The 22,315-nt window shown below is 44.6% G+C and overlaps 2 protein-coding genes across 4 annotated transcripts in view; both read left to right on the top strand.

Moving 5' to 3' along the window:
- Window positions 1-22,315, top strand: part of ZFAT (zinc finger and AT-hook domain containing) — a 983,920-nt gene that overhangs the window by 511,889 nt on the left and 449,716 nt on the right. The gene's annotated exons all lie outside the window — the stretch shown is intronic.
- ST3GAL1 (ST3 beta-galactoside alpha-2,3-sialyltransferase 1) overlaps window positions 1-22,315 on the top strand; it is a 71,049-nt gene that overhangs the window by 10,040 nt on the left and 38,694 nt on the right. The window contains exon 1 of one of the 2 annotated variants that reach the window (XM_061374116.1): window positions 7,530-8,259. The exons of the other annotated variant lie outside the window; for it this stretch is intronic. The gene's annotated coding sequence lies outside the window, so the exon portion shown is untranslated. Of the gene's footprint in view, window positions 1-7,529; window positions 8,260-22,315 lie in introns of those variants that run through there. 2 annotated transcript variants of the gene reach the window in all.

Here is a 22,315-nt window from a genome sequence, read left to right as displayed (position 1 = left end):
GCTCAGCAATGCTTTCCCCTTCTGCGTCCTCTCCTGTGCAGCAATGTGTTCATCAACCTAGGCTCACATCATCACAAAGGAGTGATGCTGGAGCTTCCTTTGCAGCTTTTGCCATTTGATTGAATCAAACTGCTTTAAAAGTTCTCTCTATCTGTACCCCCACTGTAGGGTAAAAGACATTTTTTCCCCATTCATCTCTGCTTGCAGCAGGTCCCACTAAGGCTGTGGCCACAACAGATGTAGAGGTGGAGGAACTTCCAAATATGCCGTGTGCCAGATATAAACTGGTTACCAAACTGGTTAATGTTGTTTAGTTGACATTTCTGTAATGTAGGAAAAGCTGGGCATTATTGGCTAAGCACTTCATAATTTTCTGGTATTTCTAAAATGACTGCCAGCACTTGGAAATATTGAGTAATTTTTAATCGAAGGGATATGATCAGTAGGTGATTAGTTTATGAAGTGCCTTGGATGCATGCTGTGTCATAGAGACAAGCCATCTGGAGCAAGCCTGTGGTTTAGCTTCTGTAATGAGTATCTGTGGACTGCAATGCCAAAATGACCAGCTTTATTACGTCAACAAAGATCTTGAGTAATTCAGTTCATTTTCACAGATCTGAACGAACTAAAATGGGAACATGATTTGGCCCAAAGTTTTAGTTTGATGCTCTTAATTATTAGCCAGGATCATCAATGCATTTTCCAGTATCCTTAATATAACCAGCCACTGCAAATCAGACTATTGAGTTCCTTCCTCTGTCTGTTGCTTTTACCAAGTTTGCTGTGGCCAGGATTTTACCCCATTCTGCCTGGACAAGCAGTGGGACTCCCTTAGGAGCTGTTCTTGTATTTGCTGCTCCTGTAAGCTGCAATCATAGTCCTCTGCCTCTGAAGTTGGGGGTAGAAGAGCCTTAGAGTGATTTGGATTAGAAGGGACCTTTACAGGTCATCTAGTCCAACCCCTCTGCAACGAGCGGGGCATCTTCATCAGGTTGCTCAGAGCCCCATCCCACCTGGCCTTGAATGTCTCCAGAGATGGGGCATCTACCACCTCTTTGGGCAACCTGTACTGTCTCACTAGTGGTGATTACTGGACATAGGAGTCCCATCATAAATCTGTCTTAGTTACAAAGCCTGTAGCTTGCACTGCTGCAGGGTACCTGGGCAGTACTGGGTACCTGAAGTGGCATCGTCTGTGTTGCCAGTCTTGTAGCTGCTGGAATTAATTACTCTAAAATGAATATTGATTTGCAGTATCACAGAAAAATGAATCCTCCCTCTTCCTGAAATCATCATTACATGGTCTTTTTACTGAAATCTGATCGATTCTGGTGATGTACAGCACTAAAACTCAAATCCAATGTGCTGCCCTGTATCTGATGTATCAAGGTGTGGAGGAAGTGACTGAAAGTGGCTGAAAGAAAAAGAACCCTTGAGAATGCTTTGATCTGAGGTTGAATATCTGTGCACCAAGAAGGGGTGTACTTTTAGGAGAGGGGCACAGCCTGCATGTAAGTAGATGTATTTTATTTGATGTTCCAAGATCAAGGTTTCGGAGCCTTTAACTCCTCATCTGGCCACCTTATCTTGCATTTTCCCTCTTAATTTTTCCCTTGTGTTTAAGTATCTTTCCCCCCCCCTCTTGTTCTGTGAAACATTCTTATGCAAAGCCAAATCTCCTGAAACTCAAGCAAGCTGCTTGTAGCACAACAGCAGCGAAGAGGTGCAGGAATTGTGGCTTTGCATAAAAACCCATCACTTACTTTCTTTTCCTTTTTATTTTTTCCTCTCTCCCCAAACTTGCTATTAAGTGAGCAGCACTTTAATGAAACATTTTGTGGAGGAAATGTTCTGTCCTGTAGATTGTTCCCAGATCCCTGAAGGAAAGATTATTTACGGATTAAAGCCCTTACTGTTTCCTTTGTCATTGCAAAGCAAATAATGAGGAGGACTTGAAAAGCTCTGGTATCTCCAGGTTTGGAGTACCAGCCCCTCTCAGAACATCAAACAACCATGCCAGCACTTTTTTCATGGTACCAGATGACTGAATTTCATAGCACATTCTCCTCCAATTTAGTGCTGCTAATGACTATGTGAATGAGACGGTGTAAGCACAAGTCTCAGCCTCAGTATTTGAACTTAAACAAGTCTGCACAGTGAGAGTCTGTTGGGAAGGGAAGCAGCAGTTTAAAATAGTCAAGCTTTCCAGGTTTTGTTGTGATTTCCCCAAATGCAGTCCACGGCAGACCCAGGAATAAATTGCAGGAATCAGGTTCTTGCTGTGAGCATAGACAAGTGGACCACACTGGCATATGATGAACAAGCCAGTGCTCCCTCTCTCAGCAAGAGGTGAGTCACTTGGGTAATTCCTGTTTTAAACAGCAAAACTGGGGTCAGGCTTCAAGCAGCCTCAGGCAGCCGAAAAAGAATAAACTTCAGGTTAAAACCTTGTGCTTCGTGTCATTGCTCTGCCTTCTCCTTCCTTTATCCCCTGCAGTGACAATATGTCAGTGAATAACAATGGGAAAGGAATTGTGCCACATATGGGAATAATAAAAACTAGCAAGGTCTACACTGTGAGGTCCCAAATTACAACAAGAAAAAATGGGATCACCTCTCTTACCTTTTAGTGTATGGGAAGGAAAAACAGAAGCAGGTTTAGATGGAGCATTTGGGCTAGCTGAGTCCAGATTTTCCCTACACAAGGTACCTCTTGGAGCAGATGTGTGTGTGTGTATACACACCTGGAAATATATGCATATATAATATATATATCTGTGTGTGTCTATATATATATGCACACCTGGAGATGTATCTGTATAAAGATAGATACACATAAACTATCTATCAACCCATCCATGATGAAGGAAACCATTCCTGGCTGACTTGTCTATTATTTACGAAATACCCAGAATATGTCTAACACATTCTGCTGATGCAAGGACAAGTACTTCCCAACATCTGTTAACAGCTGGCCCTTCTACCTGCAATGCTGCTATAGGCACTGCTTTGAAAAGATGGGTTTCAGTGACAACATTGATCTGAGCTTATTCCTAGCTACTGTATAGTTACAGGCTGAGCACTGGCCTGCAGTTCCAGGCAAACAAGATAACATTTACTTTATCTTTGTTCCAACAAAAGTCCGTGATACTATCTCTGATCCCAGCCTTTGGGAGGGGTCCTGTTGATAGAGATTAGGTAAATAGAGACTGCTCATTTTTAACAAGAGCAAAAGGGGATAGACTTTGGATAGGACACTGGATTGAAAGACAGGGTTTTGTTTTTCTACAGTAGAACAGCTGTGAACTCCACTTTGGTGTGGGTTTGCTATAGACTGTAGCTGCTACTTTGCACCTCTTTCAGAGCTTGTCTGGTTTAATTAATATTTCTTTTCTATCCTTTATAAATGGGCTGTTAGGCTAAAAGCTTTTGGATCAGAGCTGAATGGGCCTGCACAGTGCACTTGAAGTATTGGCACTCCTTAGGCGTCTACTGCTAAAGAGCTGACATGCAGACGGCTTATTCTGTGGGGAAGTCACAGACACCAGAAGTTTAAAGTCATGAGGGCATATGGGGAACCTTTGAGTTTGTAGTATAAACAGACTTCAGTAGGATAAATAGCACTTATGGGCTCTTTTTTTTTTTTCTTCCTTTAAGGGTTCTCCATATCATATCCCATGTTGTGCGGACATGACTGATGAGGTGGTAAAATATGCCTAAGTAATATTCCTAGGTACTCCACTGTTTTGGATGGGGAAATGAGTGTTTAATGTTTACCTGCTCCTAAATATACCTGTTTATAAAAGAAAGGATGCTTCCTTTTGCTGGACAGGTAGTTTATAGTATCTGAACTCCCTATATATGAGGGTCTTAACTAAATGGCATTTATTTTCCACAACCTTTAAACCCTTCATCTGCTAGATGATAAGAATGAATGTGGCTCATCTACTATGGGAGTGGTGAGGTGCTGGTACAGGGTGTCAAAGAAGCTGTGGCTGCCCTATCCCTGGCAGTGTTCAAGGCCAGGCTGGACAGCATTTGGAGCAACCTGGTCTAGTAGAAGGTGTCCCTGCCCATGGCAGGGGGTTGGAACCGGATGAGCTTTAAGGTGCCTTCCAACAAAGCATTCTATGATAGGTAGTAGACATGTTGGTTACGATGTGTTGCAACCATCTGATTGGCAGTGTGTTGAGAGTAGGTGTCCCTCAACAGGATTTGGTAGTCCTGCTTGGTAAAGAGGTGGAACGTCCTTGGATGTCGAGCCGTGATGACTCTTGAACAGTGAAGGATGTGTGGGTATGGGAATGAATCAGTCCACGTGCACAGTTAGTGCCCCATGGGGTCATAGTTTGGAGGGCAGTCAGGCTCAAAGTAGCTGCAGAGGTGTTATCCTTTTCAAGCAGAAAACCTTGTGCACAGAGGAATTACTGCTGCCCAGGCATCTCTGTAACCTGAGGTGACACACGACTGCAATTACTTTGGTACCTACCAGAGGGATATTACTCTCATACATCACTTGACGTGGAGAGTGAAGGGAGCTGCTACCACAACAGTCATCTTCACTTCTCTAGTAGGATGAAACCTGGAGCAACATTGTGTCCTCTTGGTTGCAGCACTCAGAAGGGGTACAGGGGTGTGGAAACTGTGTCTGTGCTGGGGAAGGGGGTTTTGAGTTCTCAGTGCTTCCCAATCATGGCAGCTCAGTGCCTTTTGTTCTCAGGCATGTCTTTATTATTTATTTCTGTGGCTTTTCAGATGAGGAAGCACAGAGAACACTGTACTTCTGGGTGTCCTGGGTTGGCAGTGAGGACAAAATGGGTGAGGGAAAACCATCAAATGGAGTCAGTGCTCAGAGGAGCTGGGAAAACAAACCACAAGGAAAAGAGCTGGGACTCATTTTCTTAGGAAGTACAGTGGGAGCAAAAACATGTGGCATGACTAAGGTATGAAGGAAAATCATTCTTATGTTTGGCAACAAGTCCTGCCTTTCAGTGCTGAGGGTAGGGCTTGGTTTCTGTATCTCTCTGCAGGTCTCATGGGTGGCTCTCATGGGCCAATCTTGTGCATCGTCAGTGGTGCTGGCTGACAGAGCTATTGGCAGAATTGATCCTGGGAATAATACATTGCTGAGACCCCATGGTTTAAAAATCACCTTGCAGAAGGGTGTTCTCCAGCATTGCCAAGGGAATTGTGGCTTCGTTTGCTTTGAAGAATACTTTGGTTTCTTTGGATTGGTAACTAACTGTTCACCTTATGAAATGAGAGTATGGGGAGGGGGTAAGCAATTCTGGAGCAGGGAGCATTTTTCTGTGCTGGGAATTTGCTTAGGGTGCAGGAGAGCAGTGTGGGATGTATCGGAGCGCAAGCATCAGCAATGCACGCGCTGCTGTCAGAGCTGGGTATCTGTCCTCCTTTTATAGGTCACAAAGACAAATAGTTACTCTGGCATGTAATTTGTCTCATTTTAGAGGAAACATCGAAAAAACAGGCTGTGGAGGTGGGACTTCATCTCTGTTTACAGTTAAAGAAGCCTTGGTGGCTTGCTCAGGCATTGAGTTATAGCATAAGATCACATGGGTCTTGTCCCAGAGTGAATAGGAATGAGATCCCATTAACCTCTTTGCTAGGGCTGCAAATGCCAGAGGGTAGAAGCTGGGGCATCTAAACCAAGGGAACTAACACTGGTTTTGTGTTTTTCTTCTGTGGAGAACTGAAGCCCCTGTGGCTGTGTCCATCAGGTAAGCTGATGAGAGGCTTTCAGAGCCCAAGCAGCACTGGGCCCTGTGCACCTCATTGAAAGTCAATAGAGCTGTGCCTGCAAGCTCCTCTTAACCCATGAAACAAAAAAGAGGAAAAAAAAAAACATATTTTGGTGATAATCTACTGAAAAAAAAACATCCAGCAGATAGGTGTAGTCACTTGTAGATGAGTGTGAAAGAGAGGGAGAAGCTTCTTTATGGTTCAGAATTAACAGGATCTGCTCTTCTTTCCATAGGAAGGTAGAAATGTATTACTGGCCTGATTGACTCAGAACTGCCCTGAAACCCCATGACTCAGGTTCCTGAATCAAACCCCAGATAGTCACTCATGCTAAGATGCATGGCTTAGCTGAAAACTAACCCAGCTGGTGTCTTCCCCTGCATGGATGAGAGGTCCAGACCGACCCAGGCACTTGCAAATGCAGTGACTGAACCCCGAAGTGCTTGTTTTCCACATGAGAAAACAACTGCCTCAAGTATTTAATACTTGGCCTTGTCCCCTGCATGAAAGGATGCTGTGAGCTCGATGCCAAAGGGCAAACACAATTAACCTGAAATGGTTGAAGATGTCCCTGCTTATTGCAGGGGGTTGGACTGGATGAGCTTTGAAGTTCTATTCCAACCCAAACTGTTGTATGATTCTATGATTTAAGTTCCAGGGAGGTGTTGCTGCTTTGTCAAAGTCTATTTGACCTTAAAACTTGCCTCTCTGCTACAGTTTTGAGTAACCCAGAAAAGCAGGGTTCCTGATATGCAGGTATTGAACCTTCTGTATGCTTTCGGTTGTATCGCTGTCTCCAAAAGGCTGAGGAGGAGAATGTCTTTTCGTATCTTAAAGAGCCTTTTACAACTTTCTGGTGGTCTTTTGAAACCCCAGTTGCTGGTGATAGCCTGGGGATGGAAATTCTCCTCATCAGTTGTAATTTCTGTGGCAATTTCTCTTTGCTCAGACTGTTCAGATCATTTTATCTGATGTTTTATAGCAGCGGATTCATGAGCTCTTTTTCAGTAGAATAGCTCTGCTGTGTATGCAAGTCACCGTTGGTATCATAACACGTTTGTCTTGAGTTTGACAGCCCATTGCCCTCACACGTGTTCACTGTCATTGTGAAAAGAGTGCTTTTGTTGGCAATTCTCACAAAGAAATGAGAGAATGTAAAAATGAATTTTCTTTAGTACAGAAATGTCGTTTCTGTGCTCTGCTAATAACTAAACATGTGAAAGAATAAAGCAGGATGTGGGTCTGGGTATCATGATGTAGTTCAAGATGTCCCTACTCATTGCAGGAAGGTTGTAATAGATGACCTGTAAAGGTCTGTTCCATCCTAAACTGTGATTCTGTTATTCTATTGCTCATTCTGTAGAGAAGTAAAAGGACTGTTCTATGATTCTATGACCACTGCCTTGCAAATGCAGCTGTGGGATGTAAAAACATGCTCCTTGTTCAGATGATTTTGGATTGAGATTCTGCATCACACCTCTGCCACACAGCGCTCCTCTCTGTGTGTCTGTGTTCAACTCACCGTGTTTTGAGTATGCGTGACTCAATGGACAGCTATAGCCTTAGATATGATGTGATCTAAAATCCTCTGAGACACTGAACCACTTGAAGACAAGGAATGATGTTGCTAAAGAGCACATGATGTAACTGGAAAGTCTGACCACAGGAAGCCAGAAGTCTGCTAGTGACACTATTAATCACCTAATTTGAGACATTTAAGGAACTACTTAAAAAAAACCCCAACAAACCAAACCTAAGTTTCGAGCACTACTTTTGAGGTCTGAAATGACTGGGATGGATGATCCTTACGCTTTCAAAACACAGATGCTTCCAGAAAGACAAACAAAACAGACCTCTGCTGTATAGCATGTTAGCAGGCTCGGGGTTTTTTTGGTAGCTATTAAAACAAAAGTTGCATTTCAACTTGCTGTGAATGGCAAGTCTGCTTCCCAGTGATGCTTTCCTTATTTCAAAGCTTTAAACTGAGCCTTTCAGGAATACCTGGGTTTGCAGAGTCCCAGAGGTTACTCTCTGCCTGCATGCAGCTTTGCATTGGGATGGTTCTCCAAGTGCTCTGGCTGCTGCTGTTTCTCAATGCCAGGCCTCAGGGAGTGACAACTTCCCAACACAAAGCGCTTGAGCTGTAGTTCTGTGTTTGCATTGTGATATTCTGCATTATTTTTACCTTTATTTTCTGCCTCTGACCTGCTGCTGCTGACCAAGCTGAATGTGTGTCCTGATACAGATCTTATGCTGCCCTGAAATCTCATGCACAGGAAGCATCTGTCTGTTCCCCTGCTGTGTGGGGCATTCTTTCAGCGGATTATCTCTGCTTCATTCTGCTTCATTCTGGCAAAATGCCCTGAAAAAGTCATTTGACTGACCCAAGCTCTCTGCAGATCCAGATCATGCATCTCTCGCTGCTCTTGAGACGCAAGTGATTCCTGCTGTGTCCACCTGCTCGGAGCTGGCTGTCTTGGGAACGTGGGCATTCATCAGGTTTGATTTTCACCCTTCTCATTGCTTTATCATTCATTTTCCATATAAGAACAAGTGCAAGTTCTGGACTTCAGGTAGTGAAGTTTGGGGTGGGATTGTTAAACATCCACTATGTGTGCACAGCAAAGGGGGTAGTTCTCTCCCAGGGTTTTGCATTTTCAGGTTTTCCATTGAGAGAAAAGGGAAGTTAGCTTTGGTTTTGCAGGTGTAAGGGAAAACAAGTGTCTGTAGCTTCCTTCTGATTTTATACTGCCTTTTTTTCTTTCCTGTTTGGCACAATGGCTCTGCACAGGCTTGGCAGGTATTCAGCCCTCTGCACTTTCCTTTGTTGAGTCAACAACAAATCCAGACAGAGGAGAACAGCTTAATGGCCCATCGTAATCATGTAACCAAAATTCTGCCTAAAATATCCTCATCCCTCCAACCTGTGTAGCTCCTGGATTGGTCTCCTTTCGTCCCAAAGGGGACATCTGTGTGTGTGGTAGGGTATTGGAGGTCCTTGTTATGTGTTTAAGGCCAGGTTGGATTGAGGCTTTGAGCAACGTGATCTAATGGAAGGTGTCCTTGCCCATGCCAGGGGGTTGGAACTGAATGAGCTGTAAGGTCCCTTCCAACCCAGACCATTTTGTGGTCCTATGCCCATGAGGCAGGTGATTTTGGTGCAGTCAGAGGTGGCCACAACCACTGTGATCCTCATATCCCTGGTTAAGCATGTACCTAACAGGGCCCCTTTTAAGGAAAATCAGGAGAGCCTTCAATTGGGATGTCATGCCTTTTCCCAGGGTTAAAAAATAATTTACTCTGTTCCGGACAAATGGGTTTCACTTGATGTTGTAGCTGCCAATTTTAGTCTTGTGGATTATTGCTGTGTTGATAAGATTAATGATGTTGTCATGGTTATCTTAATGGTATTTCACTGAAACGCCTCCTTTTCAGGTTGGGTAGAAATGTGGGAGTCTCTCCATGTACTGTTTTCTAACTTTCCTATTAGCAGGAGAAGCTTTTCAGGTGTGATTCCAGTGCTGAGACCAGAAGGTCTATTCAAAGAATTCAAAACCTTATGATTTCTGAGGTCCAGCTAAAAGGTATTTAATGGTTGGGGCTGCTGACATGCACCAAACCTCTCAAAGTATGCCTGCAAGGAGCAAAAGCCTGTGAGAGATGTACTTATTCATTACTGTGTAGACTTGTACATAATAAAGCTTAAGGTTCACTTGAAGCCTGGGTGACAGGGACTCAATTTACACTGTTTGGCTCTTAATCATTATGATAATTTATTATACATTATCTCTAAAAGGTAAATTAAGTCCAGGCATAACAAAACCTCCTATTGGGTTACTGCTGAGATCTGCTGGTAACAAACCCAGCGCTAGGCTTATTTTTAATTTTTTTGCAGCAAAGTCCTTATTTACCTATTACAAAACCATGCAATTACTTAAAGATGTCGTTTGTCTGCTCAGTGATGAAATAAGCCCCATAGTCATATCCATGAGGTGAGCCGGATACCTGCAAATGAGAGGTCTGGGCTTAGCAGCAGTTTGTTAATTACTGCTGATACGGTGCCCTATAAGGAGCAGTCATTAGCAAGATGCTGTTCGGGCTGCTGGCAGTTTGCAGCCTAGATGCACAGCGCACTGGTTGCTCTGCTGTACTCAGCATCATGGAAATCCTGAAGTGATAACCCTGCTGTCAGCACGGGTGAGTAAAGGCAGAGCGGAAATCCTGGTGGAGGCCAAGCAGTGCTGTTTAGTTCACAGCACGGTCTTTTCAAACTACAAGAACTTTTTCCCATCTGGGGCCCCTGGGCTTGACTTTCCAAACAAGAGCCATATTCTGAGCTTTTTGTTCCAGCAGAAAATCGCAGAATGGTTTGGGTTGGAAAGGACCTCAAGATGATGTAGCTCAAATCACCCTGCCATGAGCAGGGCCAAATCATCTTGCTTCTTCCTGCTGAAGCTTGCCAAAGTGCTGCAAAGCTGTAAAAAGAAATCAGGTTCTAGCTCACGCCTTATATTTAGTGTTTTGCCATTTGCCAGATTGGCTCTTTTGGTCAGCCCCATGTTCCCCATGCAGGCTGTGGCTGTGCAGGGAAGATCCCACGACATTAGCACATGCTGCCAAGTGCAGATCCACTCCTTGTGTGTGGTTGCTCTCACTGCCTACAACTGTGTTTCAGCTCACTGTGTGCGAGATGTCTCTCCTCCAAGTGAGTAAACCACAGATGCAACTTCCCCTGATTACCAACTTTTATGGAAAGCTTATGGCTCTCTATGAGATCTCCTCCTCCGCTCTCACTGTGCTGCTGCTTTTCTGAAGGCAAATTAAACAGATCTATTCCTATCTGACTGAAGCCATTGAGTTACTTAAACAGATTGACCTGACTTAGGGTTATCAATTTCTTTAATGAGGTATCCTCTGCAATGTCTGCTTGGCTTTTGGCCATCCTTCTCATTAAAAAAGTTCGGTTTGGAATCTCTTTGTTCCATGTGGAGTCATTGCCAGCTAGTTGGCTGGGTATGTGCCTGACCCTTTAGCCCCTAATAGTGCTTTAATTTTCCTTTCTAAATCTAGCAAAGGCATAGAGAAATAGAAATGCAAGTTTTGGAGAGCATCTTAACTGCTGGAGAGCAGCGGTGGAGAGGGTGCTTCTGACCTGTGACTCCATGGAAATAATCCTGCCGCACAGAAGGAGTTTCAAGATGAAGATGCTGTTTCTTTCAGCCTGGATGAGATGCCTCCTCACAATGGCCTTTTAAAATGACAGCAGTGACAGATTCCAACCAGGCTGAAAGATAACCACCTCCCACTGCAACTTCTTCATGAAGTCAAACCTTCAGGATCACACAGTGGGTATCTCTGAAGGGCTTACCCAAAGTGTAGGAAAAGCTGCATTATCTGTGCATGGAGAAATTTATGTGTTTCTTTAGGATGAGTATGCACCAAAACTGGCTGCAATAATCCAGATTTACTCTAAGAAAACTGCAGTCAGCTCTAGAACAACTCTCCATGTCTCTATCTTTCTTGATGCTGATGGTCCATCTCCTAAAGCTATTAAAATGGCTAATATTAGGGGATTGTTTTGCTTGTTTTCTTTTCCTTCAGTCACTAAGCGTCACTTATATATTCTACATCAGTCGGGGCCAGATCCTCCACAGGACCTCTATGTGCATGAAGTCATGCCTTTTCGAAGGCCTTATTCAAAGCTACGTGGAGGCTACCTTTCTTGTGCTCCAGATCTTTCGTCTTGAGCATACTTCACCCAGAAGTACCTCCCAAGCTTCTGCTCCCCTCCAAATAAAACCAAAGCAGTACTGGATATCCTCTTTCAGGGCACAGATTATTGGTCCTGCAGGTGAGATCCTGATCAGCACACTCAGTGATGGGAAGGAATAAAACCCAGTGCTTGTGGCTGACTTCTCTGCAAAAGCCTGTCTTGTCCACATGTGTTGGGCACAACACATACAATGTGGAGACACCAAGGAAACACAAGCAGGAAGGAATGCCTGATGTTTAGGTGCCTGTTGTGTGCAGCCATGAGATGGATGTCAAATACTCACTCCTGCCAAGATGCATTGTGCAGGGACATCACCCCAGGGACCTCTGGGAACATTATAATTATTATTACTATTACTACGACTACTACTGTGACTACCACCAGGTAACTCTAGGAACATTATTATTGTTATCACCATTACTGCTATTATTACCTCTTGGCACATTATTATCCTTATTACTGTTCTTTTCTTTTTTACCTTTAAGACAAAGTCCCTGCAGAGTTTAGGTTCCACTGTGGGAAGAGGGCTGCTATCAGAAGGTGTTAGATACACAGGTTTGCACTTAGGCATCCTTATTGTCTCTCTGCCCCTTTCCTGGAGCAGAGTCTATCAGAGATGGCCAGGTTTAGCAGGGCCCAGTTTCATGTTTCTTTGACATGCTCCATGTATAATGTTAGTGGGGACAGGTTCACAACTCCAATGAAGTGTGAGTTTGCTCTTTTATCCTGGTAGAAATGAACCCAATGTAATACAGAGTTGTTGCAGAAGGAAAGCCTCCTGCTCTAGCAAATAAACTATCCCTGCTTTTGTCCCTCCTGTCTCAGACAGCCATCTGAGGCACTGTGCCAGTATTTTCATGTCAAATGCACAGTTAGGAGAGCAGGGCAGGGAAACCCAGGGTAAGTCTTGTATAATGGATGTCTTCTGTATAAAGACACATTCCCAAACAGAGCGAGGAGGAGGACTGTGTGTGGCTCTCAGCCTGGTGAATAGAGCAGGATGAAGGGAAGTGGGGATAATCCCATGGCTCTACTGAGGGCACTGCATTACAGATCCCAGTAGAGCGCTCCAACCTCCTGGCTGCAGAGCATCTCTTGCATGTCACAGTATTTATTACTGACTGCTATTGGGTTTTTATAAACCTGATTCAGCAGAGCATTTGCATCTGCATTATTTAAGTGACTGGGAAACCCACTCTGTCTTTATAAAGCTAGATATGTGCCTAAGTGTCTTGCTGAGCTGGGATTATTTTAGAGGAAACAAATAGCTGCTTCCTGGCTTGGATAGTGAGCAGACTGGGGCTGGCGTTTTCAACCTGGTGAGATTTAGGATGTTTCATTTGAGTGCTTAATTTGAGATACCTCAGCACACAAATTTATCAAAATATACAAGCATCCATGAGAAAAGCAGAGCTGGAACTGCAGTGAACCACATTCAGCAGCCCAAACACTAACACACACGGTGTTTTCCAAAGTGCGGGTGCCAACTGTTAGATAATGAATGTAAAACTGTCCAGAGGGGCATGTATATTGGATGTGCAGACAGTATTATTGAGTTGTGGTCAAACTGACCACAGATAGACCTGCTTTGACTCGGATGATCGGGTAGCAGCCTGTGTGTGAGCCTCAAGAGTCTGGAGAAGGTGTTTCTTGTGTCTTGGTGTGTGCCTGACTCTGCATTCTGGTGCTGGGCTCTGTGAAATTGCCTGTCAAAATCAAAGAGGTTTTTGAGTGGATGGGTTCAGACTGCATCGCTGTGAATTTTAGTTCCTTCCATTCATTTTCCTTTGATTATCAGTACAACGCTTTATTTTAGCACAGTGTAATATTTTACTAAAGGCACATTTGTAGCTAATAACATTTATGAAGAGGCAGCTTTGACTGAAACTACATCTGAATGTCACTTAAATAATGAATGGAAATGCCATATATTCATTAAAAATTGAACAATGATAACTGTATGTCCGTTAGAGTCCCCTTTCTGATGGATGTGGCCAGCAGCCATTAAAATACAGTAGGAATTCTTGTTCGCAGGCTCACAATTGCTGATAATAACACTCTTGATAAGTATTTGCAGCTCAAGACGCTGAATTTACAAAAGAGATTCATTGTAGCTAACAGCGGCTCTGAAGATTGAAGTTACCATCATTCAGCTCTACTTCTTTTCTGTTTCTTTGTTAAGGTCTTATATGTGTAAAGAAAGGATTTCACTGCCCTATCAGTCTGTAGAGCTGGTTTTCTGCCCCCCACTATGAGAAGCTACTCATTTTAAATATTAGCCAGTATCCCTACTGGTTTAAAGGGGGGAGAAGATAAATCTACTTTTCATCCTGTTTTTAACCCAGGGGGTTTGTAGAAATTGGAAAAGCAAGTTGGGTCATCGAGTCTATTTTCTGCACCCCTCTGCTCTTTCTTCGAAGCCTTCATGTTTCTGGGCTTTGTAATGCTTACAGATGCATTGCTGCTGCTGCTGTTTCCTCCAGCTCAGTGATGGGTGGATGTCACTAGGCTCTAACAAGGAGCCTGATGCGGCGCTTTGAAGTTAGGGGAAAATAAGGAAAAATCCTCTTAATAGCATCTATCCTAGGAAGTGACTTTGCTTAGCTTACAGTAAATATGTGGTACCTCAAACAATTCATTACCTAGAGTCTTGTGACTCTTTGCTTGCCCTACAAGGCTGACCCAACCATGGCAGTGTAGTACAGTGGCTCAGAGGGCTGGCAGATTTGTAGTCTTCATTTTGACCTTGAAAAAGTCACTTAATAGAGCTTTTCCTTTCCTGTCCACTGTGCAGGGCAAGGTTTATCTGAGCAAAAAGTGCTTGCTAAGCATCAGTAAAGCAGTGACTGTGCCAGGACCCTGGGCTTTATCTCCCAAGCCTGATCAAATAAAAGCTATTAAGCTGGTCTTCTGAAGAAACAGATCTATGAAAGAATCCTGCAGGGTTGGGTTTTCGACTGGCACGAAGTGCTGGAGTTCTTCTGAAGGATTTGGCAAGCTGTTCGCGTTCAGTTTTCCTGCTGTCATCAAGGATATAGTCTGTTGACTTTGCTGATTCTTCCCCCCGTTCCTGTGTTCAGTTCCGATCTGGCAGCGGGAGCTGGAAGGCTCACATCCTTGTGCATTAAACAGGATGCAGCGCCTAATTATTATCTTGATTAAATTTTGTGATTAAGTGGTCTGTAATTGTCTGTAGGCTCAGACTTCCCAAGATATTACTCAGAGCTGCTTTGACTGATCATCTGGTCAGGGTTGAGGTGGCACTGTGTTGATTAAATCTTACTTTAAGGGGAAATGGCACACATCTCTGCATGCGCTTAAGCTCTGTGGAATTTTGTTACATTTCTCTAGGCTGAGCATTATATAAAAGTCTATCAAGTGCTAGATAGGTGATAAATGTTGCGAATATCTCTCTAGAGAGATGTATGTGTAAAGTATATTAATGACTCCTTGTTAAATTTCAGACGACTGGAAATTTGTCAGGAATATGGTATTTTTCTAAGTCTGTACAAAAACCAGAGAAAATAAATATATGATAGGATCGTAACCTCTCAGTGATGACTAAAGCTGTGGCATTTTTAAAGCTAAGGAAGAAGCAATTTTAGGAGTGATTAAATTGAAATCTCAGTCTTTCTCTGACCTCTCGGAAAAAAGCATCCGTGTGTTTTAAATTTTGCTCCTTTAATATGCTATGACATAGTGATAACTAAAAATAATAATAAGGAAGCAATTCTCCCTATAACAAAGAAGGGTCAGGCAGGTAATCAGATGATGTTTTTCAAGCTCGGTGCAACTTGGACTTAAAGACCTGAGTATCACCCAGCAATAATGGCGTGGAGATGAAATCCACTTGGATAAAAAGTACAGGGCAATGTCACTTGACAGGCTGAGTCCTAAAGGGCAGCACTCTTGGATCCAGTAGTCTCGCTCATTTTGAATAACTGCTGTGCAACACAGAATCAAATATTTATTGCTGAGTACAGGCGCATTTGCTTTCCCTGGTGACCCTCTTATAAGCAAATGTGCAATACGATTTTATTACCTGGAGTGCATTTCACACAAGCTGTTTGCTTTACAGAATTAAATAAACCCAGACAACGCACAGTCAATACTATTGTTTTGCCTTCTTGCATTTAAATGCTGTCTCCTAGACAGCTCAATAGCAAGTCAAAAGAGAGAACAGCCCTGTCTAAATGATTCACACAGAGAAATCTACCTTTGAGGAAGAGCTTCCTAGAGCACCAAAATCATGGGATTGCTTCTCTATAGACAAAGCATGAAGAGTGCTGCCTTCATGTGAGCAGACCATTGTGGTTGACTAGTGGGAATTAGGTTGATTGGAGAAATCTTAGCCAAAAATACTGTTTCCAGGCTGGAACGTCCTGGCAGTGGTGAAGCTTTGATTTTGCTGCCAGTGCAGCATCTGAAGGGTGAAACCATATTTGTAGCTGGAAGAACTTCTGGGAGACATTTGAACCCACACCATAAATTTATGAACTAGCAATGTTTTTCAGAGCACAGGAAAAGGACATCTTGGAGCAGCACTTGCCTTGGGAGGGGCTGTGACCACTCTTGCCTTTGGGCAAAGCCTACGATGAGCCCAGTATCTCTTCAGTGAATGAGAAATAAAGGCATGCGGTGCCTGGCTTGTCCTGCTGACAGCATATTGCACCGTTGTGAAGAGATCTTAGGAGCCACTTGAAGTGCCAACTAGCGCCTTATTTGTTGTGCTAATGTATTCATGCAGTGTTGACTCTCCCTTGCTAGGAGAAAACTAGACTAAGCAGAGTCAGAAAGGTTAATGTATTTGGTCTTTTTCTTTCTATCAGGTTTATGACACAAGTGGCTAAGGCATCACAAGGCGAGGAGCAGGGGCTTTGTTGTCTTCATAAAAGCTTGAGAACTCCACTCAGAGATACAGATCCAGCACAACCCCCAAACTCAATTGTAATTGTTCATATTCAGATACACGCTGGTGGTGTTCTCAAACCCCAACACTGTGCTTTGTACAGTGTTAAGGTTAAGTCGAAGGGAAGCACTATAAAATATATATTGGATGTGATTGATAGTACTGCATGGAAGCAAGAGTAAATTCTGCAATGCTGATTTATCATTCCAACACCAGCAGTTGGGTGTTTTATGAGACTTGAACTAAAGATTATAAACACTGGATGACAGGCACAGTGGGACTGTCTGTTCAGACTATGCCAACAGTCCATCTAGTTATTGACAATCAGCACGGAACAGCAGAGAGAAGCCATCCAAATGCTGCAAGAAGTCCTCAGTGTTACAGATCTGTTGGTGGTGAAGGGGTAAAATGGATGCCAAGCCCAACCAGGGTATTCTGGAGGGGTTCTTCCTCTGCATGGTCCAGGATCAAGCTTCCAGCTCCATGAAGCAGCACAGGGCAGAGAGTCATAGCCATAGTGGACCATTTTCTGAGAGTCTAAGCCCAGGTTTGGAGCAACAGGTTTTGTCTTGATCAAAGACAGGTAGGAGGAGATGTGTCATCTCAACACTCCGAGTGTGTGATCTGGCAGAAGAATCCTCTCTACTAAAATGTTCTTTGTAATCATTTGTGGGATAAATAAACTGCAATCATCACACAGAGCCAAATGGAATGGAAGCTACGGTGAAGGGGACTGTAACAAGGAGACTTTCTCCTTCAAAACAGTGTGTTATTGGTGACCCAGCCTTCTCAGATGAAACTTTTGGCAAAAGAGTTTGATCTGAAGAACTTTCCTTATTCACTCAGAAGCTCCTGCTCTTGCCAACTCAGTATATGTGCTGTTGAGACAGGTAGACAGGGCTGCTTGCCAAAAATAAGCAGGTATTATACAATAAGCTTAGTTATGTTAATAATTAAAAGATGGGCGTACCATTTATTATCTGCTTTCAAATCCAAGTCAGCAATTGTACTGATGATTACAGGTTTGGGTTTTTTTCTCTCATAAAGGGAAATGTGGTGAAGGGCAGAACTCAGAATTTAGTGTTCTGCCTTTGATTCCTCTTTGCAGCTTGGTAATTGATGAAAGATGCTGGCACATGCTGTTAGAAGCTTTTCTGTTGGATTTGTGCTTTGAACCAGGTCTGACAAGGCACATCAAGAGTCCTTTGCAGGGCCCTTGCTCTAGCTAGAGCAAGATCCTTGCAGGACCTGCTTGTGGAGTTCACATTGAAGGGAGCGGAGATCTAGAGAGAAAGTGCCTGTCCCCGTTATGTTGCTTGGTATTTAATTGTCCCTATTCTGTTGTATATAGGAGCTAACCTGCACTTAATGTTCCCTGTCATAAACAGCGGCAATCTTAAAATTAATCCTGAATTTTTCAGACAGAGACTTTAGAGAAATGCAGCTGGTGGAAATCATTTGGAAGGCTCAGCTGGCTTTGTGTGAACTTGGAGCAGGCTCAAAATACACTGACAGGTCCAGCAGTGAAAAAAATCTCTGTGGTTGTTGTCACCTCATGTATCCTTCCCCTGCACTCCGGGTTATTCAGCTTGCCTCTCCTTAAGGGCTTCATTTTTGAGTCCACATTAGGAGCCCAGTAAATGAGAAGGCGAATGTATCGGGTTTGTGTGGCAAGGCTTTGGTAGCAGGGGGCCTTCTGTGAGAAGCTGCCAGAAGCATCCCCCATGTCTGATAGAACCAATGCCAGTCAGCTCCAGGATGGATCCACTGCTAGCTGAGGCTGAGCCCATCAGTGATGGTGGTAGCGCCTCTGGGATAACGTATTTAAGTGGGAAGGCCATGCTGGAGCAGACTCCTGGCAGGACCTGTGGCCCCATGGAGAGTGGAGCCTGCGCTTGGAGTAGTCTGTTCCTCAAGTACTGCACCATGTGGAAGGACTCACATTGGAGCAGTTCATGGAGGACTGTCTCCTGCGGGAGGGACCCATGCTGGAGCAGGGGAAGAGTGTGAGGAGTCCTCCCTGAGGAGGAAGGAGAGACAGAAATGCATGGGATGAACTGACCACAACCCCCATTCCCTGTCCCCCTGTGCTGCTGGAAACAGGTATAGGAAATCAGGAGTGGAGCCTTGGAAGAAGGGAGGGGTGAGGTTAGGGTTTAGTTTTTATTTCTCATTGCCCTACGCTGATTTGATTGGCAATAAATTAAACTGATTTCCCCATGTCAAGTCTGTTTTGCCTGTGACAGTAACTGGTGCATGATCTCGCCCTGTCCTTATCTCAACCCACGAACCTTTCACTGTATTTTCTTTCCCCTGTTGAGCTGATGGCAGTGACAGAGCAGCTTTGGTGGGCACCTGGTGTCCAGCCAGGGTCAAACCACTGCAGCAAGGCTCCCCACATTGCCAACAGAGGGAGCAAGCCCTGTGGTTGCTCAGTGGATGAATTTAACTTTGAAATTATGAGTTGAAAGGATGGGATCGAGGTGTGTGTCCTAGCTCTCATCCCATCTGTTTGTGGGGAGCAACCCAAGAGCTTATCCATCTCCATTCACCTGCTCCATCATCCCTAGGTGACTTGTATTGCCCTCTGCAGGAACACCACTATCTACCTAAGGAACTTGTGGGTAATGTCATGCTAAGCACCTTATTTAAATCCCTGCAACCTCAGTGACCATGGCATTGTTCAAATCTGAGGAGTAGATGCATTTACTGTGAGGGGGGTGAGGCATTGGCACAGGTTGCTCAGAGAAGTGTTGAATGCTCCATCCCTGGCAGTGTTCAAGGCCAGGTTGGACAGAGCCTTGGGTGACATGGTTCAGTGTGAGGAGTCCCTGCCCGTGGCAGGAGGGCTGGAACTAGATGATCTTAAGGTCCTTTCTGACCCAAACTATTCTATTATTCGATGTGGCTTCTCTGCCCTAGAGCACGGCAGTATGTGAAATCTGGGCTTATATGCCCACATGGACAGGCAATAGCTAGAAAACAAATAAAAACCTTGAATTGATAACGTGTACCCCTGTCGCACTCAAAAAATGGTCCTGAATAGTATAGGTGACAATAACAATGTGGGTGACAATAACATGATGTCTCCAAGGTGCAGGTAGAAGCAGCAGGTAACTCTGGTGGCTGATGCCAGGCAAACCAGCACTGCTGCTGCCAGGGGGCCCTGCAGCCCTTTGCAGACACTGGCACAGCTGGTAGTGCTCGCTCTGTCTGTGGTTTACTGTATCTCATAAAGAGTTCCACATGCGTTTCCCCCTCCTCTCTCCCTCCTTGCCTTTAAACAGATGGCACTGAAGGACTTTGCCTTTTTTTTCCCCCAGTCTGTTTTGGGCTCTCACTGCCTCTTGTCATGTCACAGGCGATGTCCCTGACAGCTGACCGCTGCGCCAGCAAGCTTTTCCCTTGTCCAGAACCCAATCTGTTACAAGGCTTCCTAATAACCCCCTCCTCCTGCTGCAGGCACAAAGCACCCACCCCAAGCGGCTGCTCTGCTTGAGCATCAGGGAAGGAGCACATAGAGACTTGGCAGAGGTCTATGGGAACAGCTGCCAGCTCCATCTTAAACTAATTCTTACCCCTGCCAGGGACAGCTGCCTAACAACTGCTTGGAGGCTGAAACACAGCCCTGAAAAAGAAGTGTGAAGGGGGCTGCAAAGGGCAAAGTAACATTTCTGTTATTGTCCCAGGTTGAATGATTTACCTTTGAAATGCTGAATGCGGTGGGAAAGGCAAGAAGTGGAGTCAGGAGCAGGGGATGGATGGTGCATCTCTGCCTCAAGCTCTGTGAGGGTGATAAAGATGAATGGCTGCAGGCTTAGTTACCCCTTCTCCATGCATTAAAGCAGAGCTGGCAGCTGCATGTCTTGTGCACGGTGGTATTTGGAGGGATTACAGTAAAAAAGGCTTGTGGTAAAGAGTTGTCCTGGGGCTTGAACCGGCTCTTTATGTGCCACCTTCTCCTCTTGGTTTGGTCCCAGGTTAATCGTCCCGCAGCAAACCAGCCTCAGTGGGTCAGGAGGTGACAGCAGAAGTGATTGTAAGTTCTATTCTGTGGCGCCTTCCCAATGCACTTCAAAAGTGATACTGAAGCCCTGTCTCTGGGGGTGTGCGATGTCTTTGTATGAGTGTGACAAAAGACGCTGGCAGCCAAAGCTGGATGTTGCTGAAAACAGGGGTAAATTTGGGGTTTCTCACTTTGAGGAACAGCAGTCCTGAGGGATTATGCTCTGGCTTCATGGGAGTGATGGGTGGCTAAAACGGTGGAAACCAGTAAGGGGCAGATGCTTAGTATCTTTGGGACCTTAGAGCCCAAATGAAAGCACTGTGTGCTTTGTCACCATGCAGCCTCAAATGCCACCCAGATTTTGTCATGTTAAGTCTGGCCTTGACAGGGATTTATTGTATTTTTCTTAATTTTATTTTAATTCTTGACTGCCTGGGACTGTTGGTGTCTTTCATTTCTTTTGCTTGCCCATCAGGAAGACAGCTCTGTCTTAATTTCTTAATTAGCTTAGTATTTCTACAGTCATTTAAAGATGTCTGGCCAATTTGAAGCAAGGTGCAATACCTGTCAAGCCAACTTTACACATCAGGGCTAGGTGGCCTGGGGACAGGAGGACGTTGCATGCCATGTGCACTCTCACAAAGCCATGTTTTCTGGCCTTGGGGCAGGTATCGCCTGCAGGAACCTCACCTGTATATGAGGGAATATTGCTGACAGGCAGCTGGGCAGCAAAGGGGTTTTATCCTCCCCAGGAGCACTGGTGAGGCTGCAGAAACTTCTTCATTCCATTTGTCTGCTGTGACGATGCTATGGAGCCCAGGCACCTAAATGTGGAGCTCACCCCCATTGTTTATTTAAAGCTGGTTTTATCCTTCCTGTGTTGAGCAACTTGAGCTGAAAATCACGTTTTGCCCTATCAATGCTATGCAGTTCCAGCTCTTTGCAAAGGATGAGTTGGAGGGAGCACCAGTAATACCCTAGGGCCTGTAGCGATAGGTCAAGGAGTACTGGTTTTAAACCATAAGAGGTTAGATTCAGACTAGATATAAGGAAACAATTCTTCACTGTGAGGGTGGTGAAACACTGCAACAGGCTGGTAGATGCCCCATCCCTGGAAGCATTCAAGTCCAGGTTGGACGGGGCTCTGTGCAACCTCGTCTACTTGAAGATTGTCCCTGCTCATTGCAGGGGGGGTTGGACTAAATGGGCTTTGAAGGTGTCTTCCAACCCAAACTATTCTGTGATTCTAATACAAGCCACGAGGAGGAAGAGGGGCAATATCCCTCTCATTTGTTTCAGCTCCTGCTATAGAAGAGTGTTTTATCAGAGTGGGAGGTTGGACTGGTTCAGACCAGCAGAATTTTGAGCAGTGTATAGGTCCTTGCATGCCCCCTACCTCCTTGCACACAGCAACATGACCCATATAAGGGGTTAATTCCAACTATAAGCCCTGTCAGCAGGGCAGTAAACTTGTTCCCACACCCCAGCTAATCCAGGCAAATCCTCTTTCCTTGTACCTTCTCCTCTTTCTTCCTCTACCTTGGGGTGAAAAGGTGAGGACAAAGGAAAGTTACAGAAACGCTTTAACCATTTCAGTATGTGCAAAAGAGCAAAATCAGTCTCCTTAGGCAAAGCGTAGCCCCTGCTGTCCCTATGGGCTCCATGTATGTGGCTGTGTGCAGGCTGCTCAGCCTATGTCCTCCTCCCCACTTGGCCTAATGCATCCCAGGACTTTCCCTATAATGTTGTCGTGGTTTAAACTCAGTCCGCCGCGGAGTCTCTCTCTCATCTCCCCGAGGGATGGGGAGGAGAACTGAAAGAATGTAACTCCCATGGGATGAGATAAGAGCAGTCCAGTAACTAAGGT

The sequence above is a fragment of the Neopsephotus bourkii genome, unplaced genomic scaffold, assembly GCF_033783945.1.
Source record: "Neopsephotus bourkii isolate Nb327-2 ecotype Australia unplaced genomic scaffold, CSIRO-AGI_Nbou_v1 NB_1637, whole genome shotgun sequence".
Taxonomy (NCBI): domain Eukaryota; kingdom Metazoa; phylum Chordata; class Aves; order Psittaciformes; family Psittacidae; genus Neopsephotus; species Neopsephotus bourkii.
The sequence above is the reverse complement of the archived record's forward strand: the minus strand, read 5'-3'. Positions and strand labels throughout refer to the sequence as shown.